Genomic DNA, 11,258 nt, shown 5'->3' with positions numbered 1-11,258 from the left:
GAGGTGGTGGTATATCCTCATGTCACCAGCACACTGTGTAATATGTCTTTCTAATAAATAAATCTTTCTAACAAAGGAGTGATATTTTTGACCATGAGAGATTCACAGTGCCTTTCAACAGAGGCATTTCTCTCACTGTTGGCCAAGAATGGGAGTCTCAGTGCCTATTTCACAGGACAGCTGACACGTGCAAGTTGAAAACAAACATGGGGTGGCTTCTTTATTTACAAATGATCTCCATTGTCCAAAATGAGCACTCTACTCACAGATTTTCTTGCTTGCAATAGAAGAGGATTTCTATTTATTTCTCCTCTTTTTTTCTGTCTCTCTTTTAACACAAAAGTTTGGACAGTTGAACTGGGGTGAATTGATGTTAATGATTTTTTTTTAAAACTTTGGCTTTTAACACTTGCTGCTTTCTTACAGAAGATAAAACCCTAAAAGATCACTTAAGCATAGTATACTATTTTAAAATTATGTTGCATTTAACTGAAAACCTAAAACCAGCCATGCTTTTCAATAATGGAAAAGAGGTCTAAGCATCCATTAGAAGCAGGGTTTTGTATCATTAAAGAGAATCATTATATGCTTTTGAATGAGAAAACATGCCGAAGAAACTGAATTTGATAGTGACTGAACATTTGGTTAATAGTTATGCAGCATGCATTCAAAAAGAAATTAAGATGTGTTTATGACTAATAGATAAAAGAATTTGAAGCATAAGTTCCGTGTTCCATTAAAGCACAATTATTCCTGGAAACCCCACAAGAGGATTTTACACCAATTTGTATCATTTATGTTAATACACACTTTTCAAGGATATCAATTTTGAAATATAATATGCTGTCTCCTCTTCTATTAAAAAGTTACATTTCTTCCCACTGAAAGACTTAAACACTTGCCAGGTGCTGCCCGATTCTTGAGTCAGAATGCAGATATCTCAACCACAGGCTATATGTGTACTTTCCTCTCCATCCACCAACTGTAAGGGGTGAGGCAGGCACACACTACTCCTTCAGTGAGACTACACGGATTTATGTGGAGTTGGAGATTGTTGGCTGGTCAGATGTGGGTGTTCATAGCACACCCCTTTGGATAAATATCCATGGATGCTTGCTTTTGCTTCTGCTATCTTTTTAAAGTATTTGTTATTTGTTTATTTAGGACAGAGTTTCGCTGTATAGCCCTAGCTGGTCTGTAACTCACTGTGTAGACCATGCTGCACTTGAACTCACAGAGATCCACCTGTCTCCGTTCTGGAATGCTAGAATCAAAGGGATATACCACAGTGCCCTACTTCACCTCTACCCTTAAATATCAAGTTAAGTAACAGATGAAATACTCAAGAATTAATATGACATGAAGAAATTTTCTATAATGGTTAAAAAAAAAATTCCCTAAGGATGAGATTACCATTTTCTACATTGTTAAATGAACATGTTATTTCCACTAAAATGATCAAAGATTAAACGCATCAGCTTATTGGTTAAATAATTTTTAACAGTCTCTGTCTCCAGATCTCTCTCACGGACACTCATTCATGTTTGCACACAGTGGTATGAGTACAGCTAGCAAAAATCTGAACTGTAAAGCTAAGGCGTTTCGTTCTCTTTGTGAGAGTCAATTACAGAGCTTCACCGTGCTAGGTCAGTGCTCTGCCAACGCATCCCAGCACAAGATCTTTTAAGTGTTCAGTTACTCTCTAGGTTTGAGTGGCGTTAAGAGGCCATCTGTTGCAGGTTCATTTTCACTCAGCAGTTTCTAAATTGTATCCCATGTTCTCTTAGTACCCGCATCTGACCAGTCTCTAGAAGCCCCACCTCTGATCCTATTTTTCTGTCTTTTGATTTTTAACAATTTGGAAAAGCGGATGCATCCTTCTCTGATCCTGTCCAGAGTCAGGTGAGACAGAAGAGTTCTAGGGTGGAGGCCTAGAGGGCTTTGCCCTAAAGCTGATGGACTAAACAGAGTTCTTCGGATGGCTCTGGAAATCCCTGAAACTGTCAGGGTTTCAGTTTTCCTGTTCGGCAAACAGTCTGCAAGTTCCTTGATTGCTGTGGCACTCGTTTTCTTTCTCAGGGCAATTTTTAAATTGTTATTTTCTGAGGCTTGGGGCTGTTTTTTCTTAGCTTGCTTTGAGGAGAGATGATGCCTTTAGAAAAATTGCTGTGACTTACTCTCCCAGTCACTCAGATCTTGGTCTAAGTATTCATTTAGAAATGAAGCTACACGATTAGATGGCGTAATATGTCACTGTGTGGCATTTTAAACACTCAGAGCTCTTCCCATGAATGTACCCGGTGACATGTCTGTATCACTCTCATCAATGAAGTGCTTGATGCCTGAATCAGGGAATTGAACTCATAACCAAAGAGGTCAGGCGATAATGCAAACAGTATTGTTTAGTCTGGTCTATACAGACAGAGGCTAGTTCTTTTTGTCCAAGTGATTGTACTGCTTTGCTATTTTATTTTCCCAGGTCTCCTGAAACAACAACACTGTAACTGAGCTATAGCCATTCTCACCTGTATAGGCAAATATCTATATGAATGAAGAAACAGCCTGCAATGGCTTATTAAAAGGATTTCCTTTATTATTAAGTAGCTGTGTACTGTGAATCTTTTTATTTTGTTGTTGTTGTTTTTGGCTTCTTTTTGCTCTTTTTACAACTTCCCCTTCTATTACAAGCTGTTAAACTCAAGGCCTATATCAGCTAAGCAGCAGACTCAGTAGCAATAAATGAAGTGCTGTGAGCTTACATCAGACTAATTAGTCTATGGTATAAGAAAGAGGGGGGAGGGAAGGGCTTGGGAGGACTTTACAGGTTGCTTTGTGAAAGGCAGTTTGCTTAATTAAGCCAACCACTAATTGTTAAATATTTTTCAGGCATTAACAGAGCTACTCTGAGTGTAATTAAATTTTGATTTTAGTGGTATTTGCAGGGATTAAAGTCACAATCTGCTGAGGCCCAGGGGTTAGTTAATATTCACTGCACTGCCACAGCTGTCCTCCATTATAATACAAAGGACAGGAACAGAGACAGCCGAGCAGGAGTGAAGTAATGAGAAAGCCAGTCAGTCATTCATCTCCACCAGGTCCGCACTCCACAGCCCTGTACAAATGGGTCTGAGCTGATGACACACAGCCAGCCATTAAATCCAATTTGAGTTGATACAATACAGGGATGTCTAAGCCCTGTCCATTTTTTATTTAATTTTTGTCTATGATATTGCAGAAGGACAGTAAAAAAAATCATGTATGGTGAGTGTACATTTTTATCTCTGCAGTATTTCTGGACTCAGTCGTTCCACAGAGCCTACCAGGACTGTGAACCAATTCCTGTTGAGATGTTGGGGTTTTTTGTTTGTTTGTTTGTTTGTTCTTGTTTTGTTTTGGTCCCAATCTGAGAGTAAGAACCCTATAGAAAGTGGTGAAGGCCTTTATATATTTTTAGATTTTGTGGCAAAAATCTAAGCTGAATTAATGTTTTAGAGTTTTCCCTTTTGGATGGCACTGGTTAAATAACTAATATAGTATTAATCCTAGGGCTTACATGTGTTTGAGAAATGGACACATTGACCCCTATACGTCCTTGTCTGACAAAGAGCAGTCCTATTTCTGGACCTAATACTGCAGGAGTGTACTTGTTACTGTGTTTTTTTGTTTTTGTTCCCTTTTTTTTTTTTCATTTAATAGCTTTCAGAAACACCTTCCAAAAAAGAAAAAGAAATACCTTCCAGTTATTACTTTATAGTCTGAAGAGGGTGGTATAAAAGAAATCATTTTTCCTCTCTTCTAACACCACCTGCCCACATAGAACTTTACTCTAGAACTGAATACCATTTTTTGTCTGCCTATTAACTTGTGTTTCAAAATGAAGCACAGGGCACAGTGCCTGAATCCATTTGGAGGATAGTGGTGGCACTGGGTTTGCTTGTATATAGAAAGCACAAGGCTTAGAACTCTCAGTATCTTTTAGAGCCCAATACACAGTTCAAGGAAACTAATGACTTATATTTTCTATTAGCAAAAATTTTTGTTAAGAAAAATACCTCAAACTAGGCAGCCTTTGTGTTTACCTAGGAGAAAAAAAGAATGAAGAACAGAAGAGGCAAAGAAGAGAGATGAACAAGAGATAAATCTACATAATCCACTCAAAGAAACTTGACTTTATCAGTCCTGTTTCCAAAGAAGCAAGACCGGATGGATTTTATTAGTCATGAGATCTTTCTGAAATATCTTTGAATGATCATACAGTGAGATTATTCTGTACTTAATGTCACTGCTTCCACAGGTAGCGGTGAAGGGCAGGGGAGGGAGAAGAGATGTGTGGCAAACACAGGGCAAACACTTGGAACTCAAATGATGGTAGGATAGTATAATTCGAATGTCAAGTTGACCCTGACCCAAAAGGCTAGGATGTTGTTTTTAAGGGTCTTTATTTTTTGTTTCCCATCAATCCTCTTGCAATTATTTTTTTTTCAAATTCAAAAGAGATTGTTATAAGTCTATACCTACTCAATATGAAGTTCTATAATTCAGTAAACTTGCAGGTAGGAAGTGCCGGTCCTCAGGTAGCATGCATGATTTGGCAAGTCACTGGAAGCAGGCTTTAGACTTACTCTTGAGTGGTGTGTTTTATTTATGTTTTTACTTGAAGGATTTTGTAACAGCACATACTATGATTTAAGCAAAAAAAAAATCATTCAAGAAATTCATATTTGAAACTGAAGTCTGGCCAGACATGTGCAAAGGTCTGTCTTTTCAACTCAGGATTCTGAAGTCAAAAAGACCACAGTCAGGAAGCAGTTGTAAACATCACAATTCCAGTCTTAGGGCCACTGTGGATATTAAATTGAAGAAACTTGGAATTCAAGAAATGCAATGTCTGTTTTAATGCACACATGACACAATTAAGACAGAACTAGGAAATTATCCAAAATGCATAAGGAGCAAACAGCAAGAGTCCATTCTACCAAAAGCTTGCTGTGTTTCATTCTTGAAAAACTGGGGGTGGGGGCTAGAGATTATAATTCATCCTGGAACTATATAGCATAAGTAAATTAACAATAAAAATGATAAATTGCGCAATAAAAAAGATTACAGAAATAATGCTTTCACATATTGGACATTCATTAAATTGACTTCCAAATGTAATTACTTTAACATTTCTACTTCTGATTCAGTACAGATTTTGGGATCATTAAATAAGATAGTAAATATTATACTTCCTTCAAGGAAGATAATTTATGGCCTAGCAAATTTTCCAACAGGGACTAAAAGCGATGACAATCAGATCAGTTTTGTTCATAATAGTTTTGTGGACCTAAAATAATTATTCAAAATTATCTCTCCAGAGATATATTGTACACCACTGTGTACAAACCCCTAAAAATAGCACATATGTGACATATAGGAAATCTCATCCTTCTGTATTTTCATGGGATTTTGTATATATTCTCCTATATGTTATTTAATATATAGTCTGTCTTTATGGTTATTTTGAGCACACATTTTTATTTCCAACTTTTGGTCTAGATCTTCAAAATATAGGAATTCAGCAAACAGGGAAATAGCTACAAATCTTTCAGCGCAAGAAAACGAGTCAGAGGCAGGCCTGAGGAAGTTCATGGCATATACTTAGGGAACAAGCCTTGCTCATCTGAGAGAGGTTTAAGCAGAGGCATTTAGATCACCTGAGGAACTTTCTAGAAATGCAGACCCTCTTTCTTGATCCTCTGAATCTAATCAGCATCTTAGTAATATGTGTATGTAGTTTTGTGTTAAATATTGACTTTCTAAAGGCATAACACACTAACTTTAAGGTCTCACATGAGTATGCTGTTCGCAGTTCATGCTACTAGAAAGATAGGACTAGAAACTGTATAGAAACACAACTAGAATACAGTATTTAGGAGTCTGCAATTCCTACCATAGGCATGTAGACGCCACCTGATCTACCCTAGGGCATTCTTCTAACAGGCAAGAGATAATGACAACTTTTGTCCTGAAACAGTAGCAGTAAGAATTGTTGAAATGGAACATGTCCCAATGATAAGGCTTCCAAATGGTCACTAGAGCTTTGTAATAGCTGGAAGCGGCCATGACCAGAGGAGGGGAATGGAGTTAAACTGGTGCTTCAAGGAGGGACTGAGTCACAACACAAATTCTATTCTTTAAATTTCACACAGGTAAAAGGCTGTTCGAGCTGCAAAATGAAGTGCACTCCAAAACCAGTTTACCAACCAACACCCATAACATACTTGTTTAGTCATTCTTTTCTTCAGATGGTTGTTAAATAGCTGATAGCCCTGTGAGAACTAAAGAGTATTTGAGTCTCTACAGGGACTCCTGTTTTACAAGAAGCAGAAGACAGGAAGATCAGCCAAGGAAAACACAATCCTATTCAGATAGAGATCAATGCTACTGTTATAAGGACATGTATAGCAGGTTCATCAGCAAGTCGAAGAGTATTTTCAGGAGGAAAGAAAACTATGAATGAATGTCTTCAAGACAATTGGTGGATGTAATGTGTTAGGAACCAACTTGACAAATTTTACTATTTTTAAGAATACATGTATCTTGCTTGATTGTTTCTCAGAAGAACATTAGTCATCTTAATAATGTCTTACAAATCTGTGACTTTTTTCACGGTTTCACATATTCACAAATTAATACATATCTTCCATATAATTCTTCTAGAGGGGATGGAGCAGAGTTTACAGATTTAAAAAAATCAACTTTAAAATGGTCAACACCTCCTATCCAAAAATTGTAAGATTTCCAATCTTATAGTTGAATGATAGATGACTTAACTATTGCATAATAAATTATTAATTAAAATTTTCTAACCCTATAAATAAGACCACTTCAGACAGGTCTCAAATCATAAGCTGCACTGGGTTAGGCTAAAGTTGGGTGCAAGTTCATTCGTTCCTAATCACCTTCAGATCTAGGTTGGTATCATGACGCCATTAGCAACAGACTCTGGGGTCAATGATAAGCAATACCTTATACCTCCTGTGATAAGGCATCTGTGGCCATACCAGCTTCTGGAGGTGCTGTTTATACTTCTTTGTCTGGATGCTTGCTATAGAACAGGCAAATATCAGAACATTCCAACCACCATATTGTAAGGAAGACCAACAACATGCCAGGGTGAGAGCTGCACGGAAAGATGTGCCCAACCTTTTGTCAGCTGTTCTAGATTTGCCAAGACCTGACACAAGACCCATGAGTGAGGAGGCCTTCCAACTACTCCTCATACTGTCACTTCCATCAGGATTCCAACATGTGATGACATTACCATAGTATCATCTGACTGCTTGATTACATTTTATGCCGTCAGATTAATCCAAGTATTAGATAAATTAGTCCCAAGATTTCAATGCCCCAAACAGTACTACTTGTTTTCTCTGATGAGTTGCAATACATTACATTACATGGCAATTGCTCACAAGGAAGCCTCAGGTATTTGATGATTTTTAGTTAGTAACTGTTGAGGGGAGATCTGCCAAATCTAGTCAAGAACTCTTAGATGTATTAATAAAATATTATTTTAAACTACTGAGTGTTAGCAGTGTGTTTTATACAGAAGTTGTGACCTGGGATATTAGGTAGGGGGTTGTTTATTTGCTGGGTTTTTGTTTGTTTGTTTGTTATTAGTGATACCTTTTTAAATGACATTAGGCAAAAAAAAAAAAAAAAAAAGTGCTGCCTGAAAGAATGACTAAAAGATTTTCTTTTCTGAGTTTCTTACTGCATAATAATAAACACATAAATTTCCATGTAATCCAAAATATTTGAGGGGGCTGGGTTTTTTTTTCCAGAAGTAATGGCTTTTATTTTTTAATTATAGTGTTCTGAGAAAACTTTCTGAGAGAACATTCTAAGAATGCTTAGCATTGTCAGAGGCCATTAGTCTAACTCTCCTTTTGGAGCACAAAGGGGGAGGGGCATGATTTATAGAAACGTGCAAACTCACTAACAAAACGTGAAACTCTCATGTCTATAGATTTGTGCTGAGTCTGTCAGAACTTTTGGTTTTTTGTTTTGTTTTGTTTTGTTTTGTTTTTAAGAGAAATCACTATGCCACAAGATGACAAAATTGCCATGGGATCATTGGATTATATTTTATACAGACAGATTAACCCAAGTATTAGGTAAATTAGATCCAAGACTACAATGGTCAAGGCAGTAGTATTCATTTTCCTGATGTGCTACATTACACTGCAGTACTTGGAAATTAAAAAGCAGATGTGTTCGCAGGAAAACTAACCTATAGAAATCAGGGGAGAAATGGTTGCCTACAGATTGAGGGGGGACGAACCCAAAGGCAGCATAAAAGATTCTTTCTGGAACTGTGGGAAAGATATGTATTATAATTCAGGTATAAATCATATATGTTTATATGTTTGATGAAACTCAGAACTGTGCTGGAGTTGAGCATTGCTGTGCACATAAATGACTGATTTCTCCTAAATAACAGTAATAACAATAGGATGGGAGAATTGATTTTGTGGTGAACACTCACTGTGAAAGCTCAAGAATTGGAAATCAGATCCCAGAACCCATAAAAGCTGAATGGGTGTGGTGGTCCACCCGTAACCTCAGTTCCAGAGAGTCAAGAATAGGGAAGTCCTTGAGCAAGCTAGCTAGCCAACTCTCTTAAATAACAAGTTCCGGTTTCAGTGTGAGATGTCTTCCCTCTCAATGCAGAAGGTGGAGAGCAACCAAGGAAGACATCTAGTGTGTCTTGGCCCTCCACACACATGCACACATATGTCTGTCCACACGTCTGTGAATATGTATACATAGTACACGTGTATAGAAACAGTAATAGGAATAATGAAAGAGAGTCTGTTCCTCCGAATGAAGAGATGACTTGCCAGCTATTGTTTTGCCGGTGAAAGATGGCTTGGATGACCCAGTTTCTCTGTTTTCTAATGTTGAATGGGTGATTAAGGTTAAGGCTAGAAAATGAAGTGTCACTGACAGCTGCTCAGAGGTTGGACATACGCACCTACAGAACACCAGTATTCGAAAGAATAAGGTAAATGATCTGTCTCCTTTAACTTTCTTTATCTTATAGATAACATTGGTATTTCAAACAAATCTAACAATCCTGCTGGTAAACAACCTCAATGGACCATTGTTTATAAAGTTAAAAGCTTGTTTGTCGCTGAACTGTCGTGGCTGCCCCCGAGTAACCTGGAGCCGCAGAGACAGCGCGGGACTGCGGGGGTGGGGGCGGGACAGGAGTCACCACGCTGCAGGCCACATGGTGCACATTGAGCTCTGTTCTCCTGCCCAGGCAGTGGCACAAGCCCCACTCTCCACATGGGGCGGAGGCAGCGCCTATCAGCCCTCAGCATGCTGCGGCCTGCAACCTCCAAGTCTCCTGCATGCCGCCCATACATCCAGAAACCAGTCCCCCCAGCAGAGATGATGAACCACTCGCTTCCACATTCATCAAAGAATACAAGAGTATCATCCCCAACATGGAGAAGGTTGATGATGCTGTGAAAAGAATCTTGTCTTTGGAAATGGCCAACAAGACAGAGAAGCTTAAAATCAAGCAAGAACAATTGATGAGCAGGGTTGTGAAAACCCCTGAGGATTCCAGAAGCTTGGAAGCTAAAATCGCTGCCTTGACTGTCAGGATACGCAATTATGAAGAACATATGTAGAAACATCGAAAGGACAAAGCCCACAAACGTCATCAGCCGATGAGCATTGTCCAGAGGAAAAAGATGCTCAGAATCCTCCATCAGACCAACTATGACGTCTTTGAGAAGACCTACAAGGAGCTGGGAGTGGAATTTACCTTATCCCCTCTGCAGTTCCAACAGGTCCACCACTGCTTCCTGGCGGAGAAGCCTCTGTGCGTTCGGGTTCGGGTTTTCCAGAAGGTGCAAAAACTGAGGAAGCAAAAAACTGCTGTCAAAAAGCAAAATAACCAGGGCGTGCCAGAGAACCCTTCCAAAGCCCTACCAGAGGCGACCAAAGAGAATTAATAAAGTCTCTTCTGCCTTAAACAAAAGAAAAGAAAAAAAAAAAAAAAAGATACATAAAAAAGTTAAATCTGGTGTCCAAAGAGCAAGCAACACCGACTGCACACATAAGCACTGTAACTAAACTGAAACATCATTCTGCCTCATTCATTCTTTAGGGGTTTCTTGAGCAACCAAGGACTTTTATCCTCTCCAAGAAGTAGATGTGCTAATTAGAGATTTGAACGGCTTGCTGTAGCTAAAGAGAGATATGGCAGCACCATGAGGAGAGAAGGAAGTCTACTGAATCTCACCCGTGGCGCCTTTGGGCAGTTGCAGAGCTTCTCTGTGCCTCCGATTCTTCATTTGTCTGATGAGATCTTACCTCTTCCACAGACAGTTATGAGCATTAATGGGATAATAGTCTAAAGCCATTGGAATAGCACTGGGTTCACTGAAAGTGCTGAATCCTGGCCTCTCTTTACCCTCTGTGGTGGTTCATAGGCTCATATATTTGAATGCTTAGCCACCAGGGTATAGAACTGTTTGAGAAGGATTAGGAGGTGTGGCCTTATTGGAGGCGGTATGTAGCTGGGAGTGGGCTTTGAGGTTTCAAAAGCTCATAATAGGCCCAGTGTATTTCTCTCTACCTACTACCTAAAGACTAGGATGGAAGCCCTCAGCCTTGTGCCTGCCTGCCTGCTGCCATTCTTCTTGCCATGATGATAATGGACTAAGCCACTAAAACCATAGGCAAGTCCCCAATTAAATGCTTAAAACAAAAAACAAAAAACAAACAAACAAAAAAAACCAGTTGCCTTGGTCTTGGTGTCTCTTCACAGAAATAAAACAGTAACCAAGACACCCCCTTTCCCCTTCCGCAGTCATGTGCAAATGAAGACTTGAACTTTGGGGTAAGGGAGGTTATTGTTCTTTGGTGCTGTGTTATTTCCTCAGTTTCCTAAAGAAACAAAAACTCCCATAGTGTGTCAGCCTCTGTTCTTGGCTTCATTTCTTTAGAAGGATAAGGATTTAGGCAGTGTTTCTTCCCATGTGTTTCAGTGTTTAGTCCACCTAATTTGACAGCATGTATTTGGCTTTGTTTTGTAGCAAATTAACTTTATTAAATCCTTTCCTCTGCACTACATTTCTTTCCAGAGAAATAATATCATTTCCTGATGTTCAAATTGAGTCTCTTGGGGTAATATTTATTAAATAAAATAATAAAAAAAAATAGGAAGTAAAATTTGCACATGTTTCCAAAAG

The 11,258-nt window shown here is 38.7% G+C and overlaps 1 pseudogene; it reads left to right on the top strand.

Annotated features, from left to right (window-relative positions):
• The first annotated feature begins 7,442 nt into the window (after positions 1–7,442).
• On the top strand, positions 7,443–10,016 carry LOC127204263 (28S ribosomal protein S15, mitochondrial-like; annotated as a pseudogene).
• Positions 10,017–11,258: the final 1,242 nt, after the last annotated feature.

Source organism: Acomys russatus, chromosome 20 (assembly GCF_903995435.1).
Source record: "Acomys russatus chromosome 20, mAcoRus1.1, whole genome shotgun sequence".
Lineage (NCBI taxonomy): Eukaryota > Metazoa > Chordata > Mammalia > Rodentia > Muridae > Acomys > Acomys russatus.
This window is presented reverse-complemented; position numbering and strand designations above follow the sequence as displayed.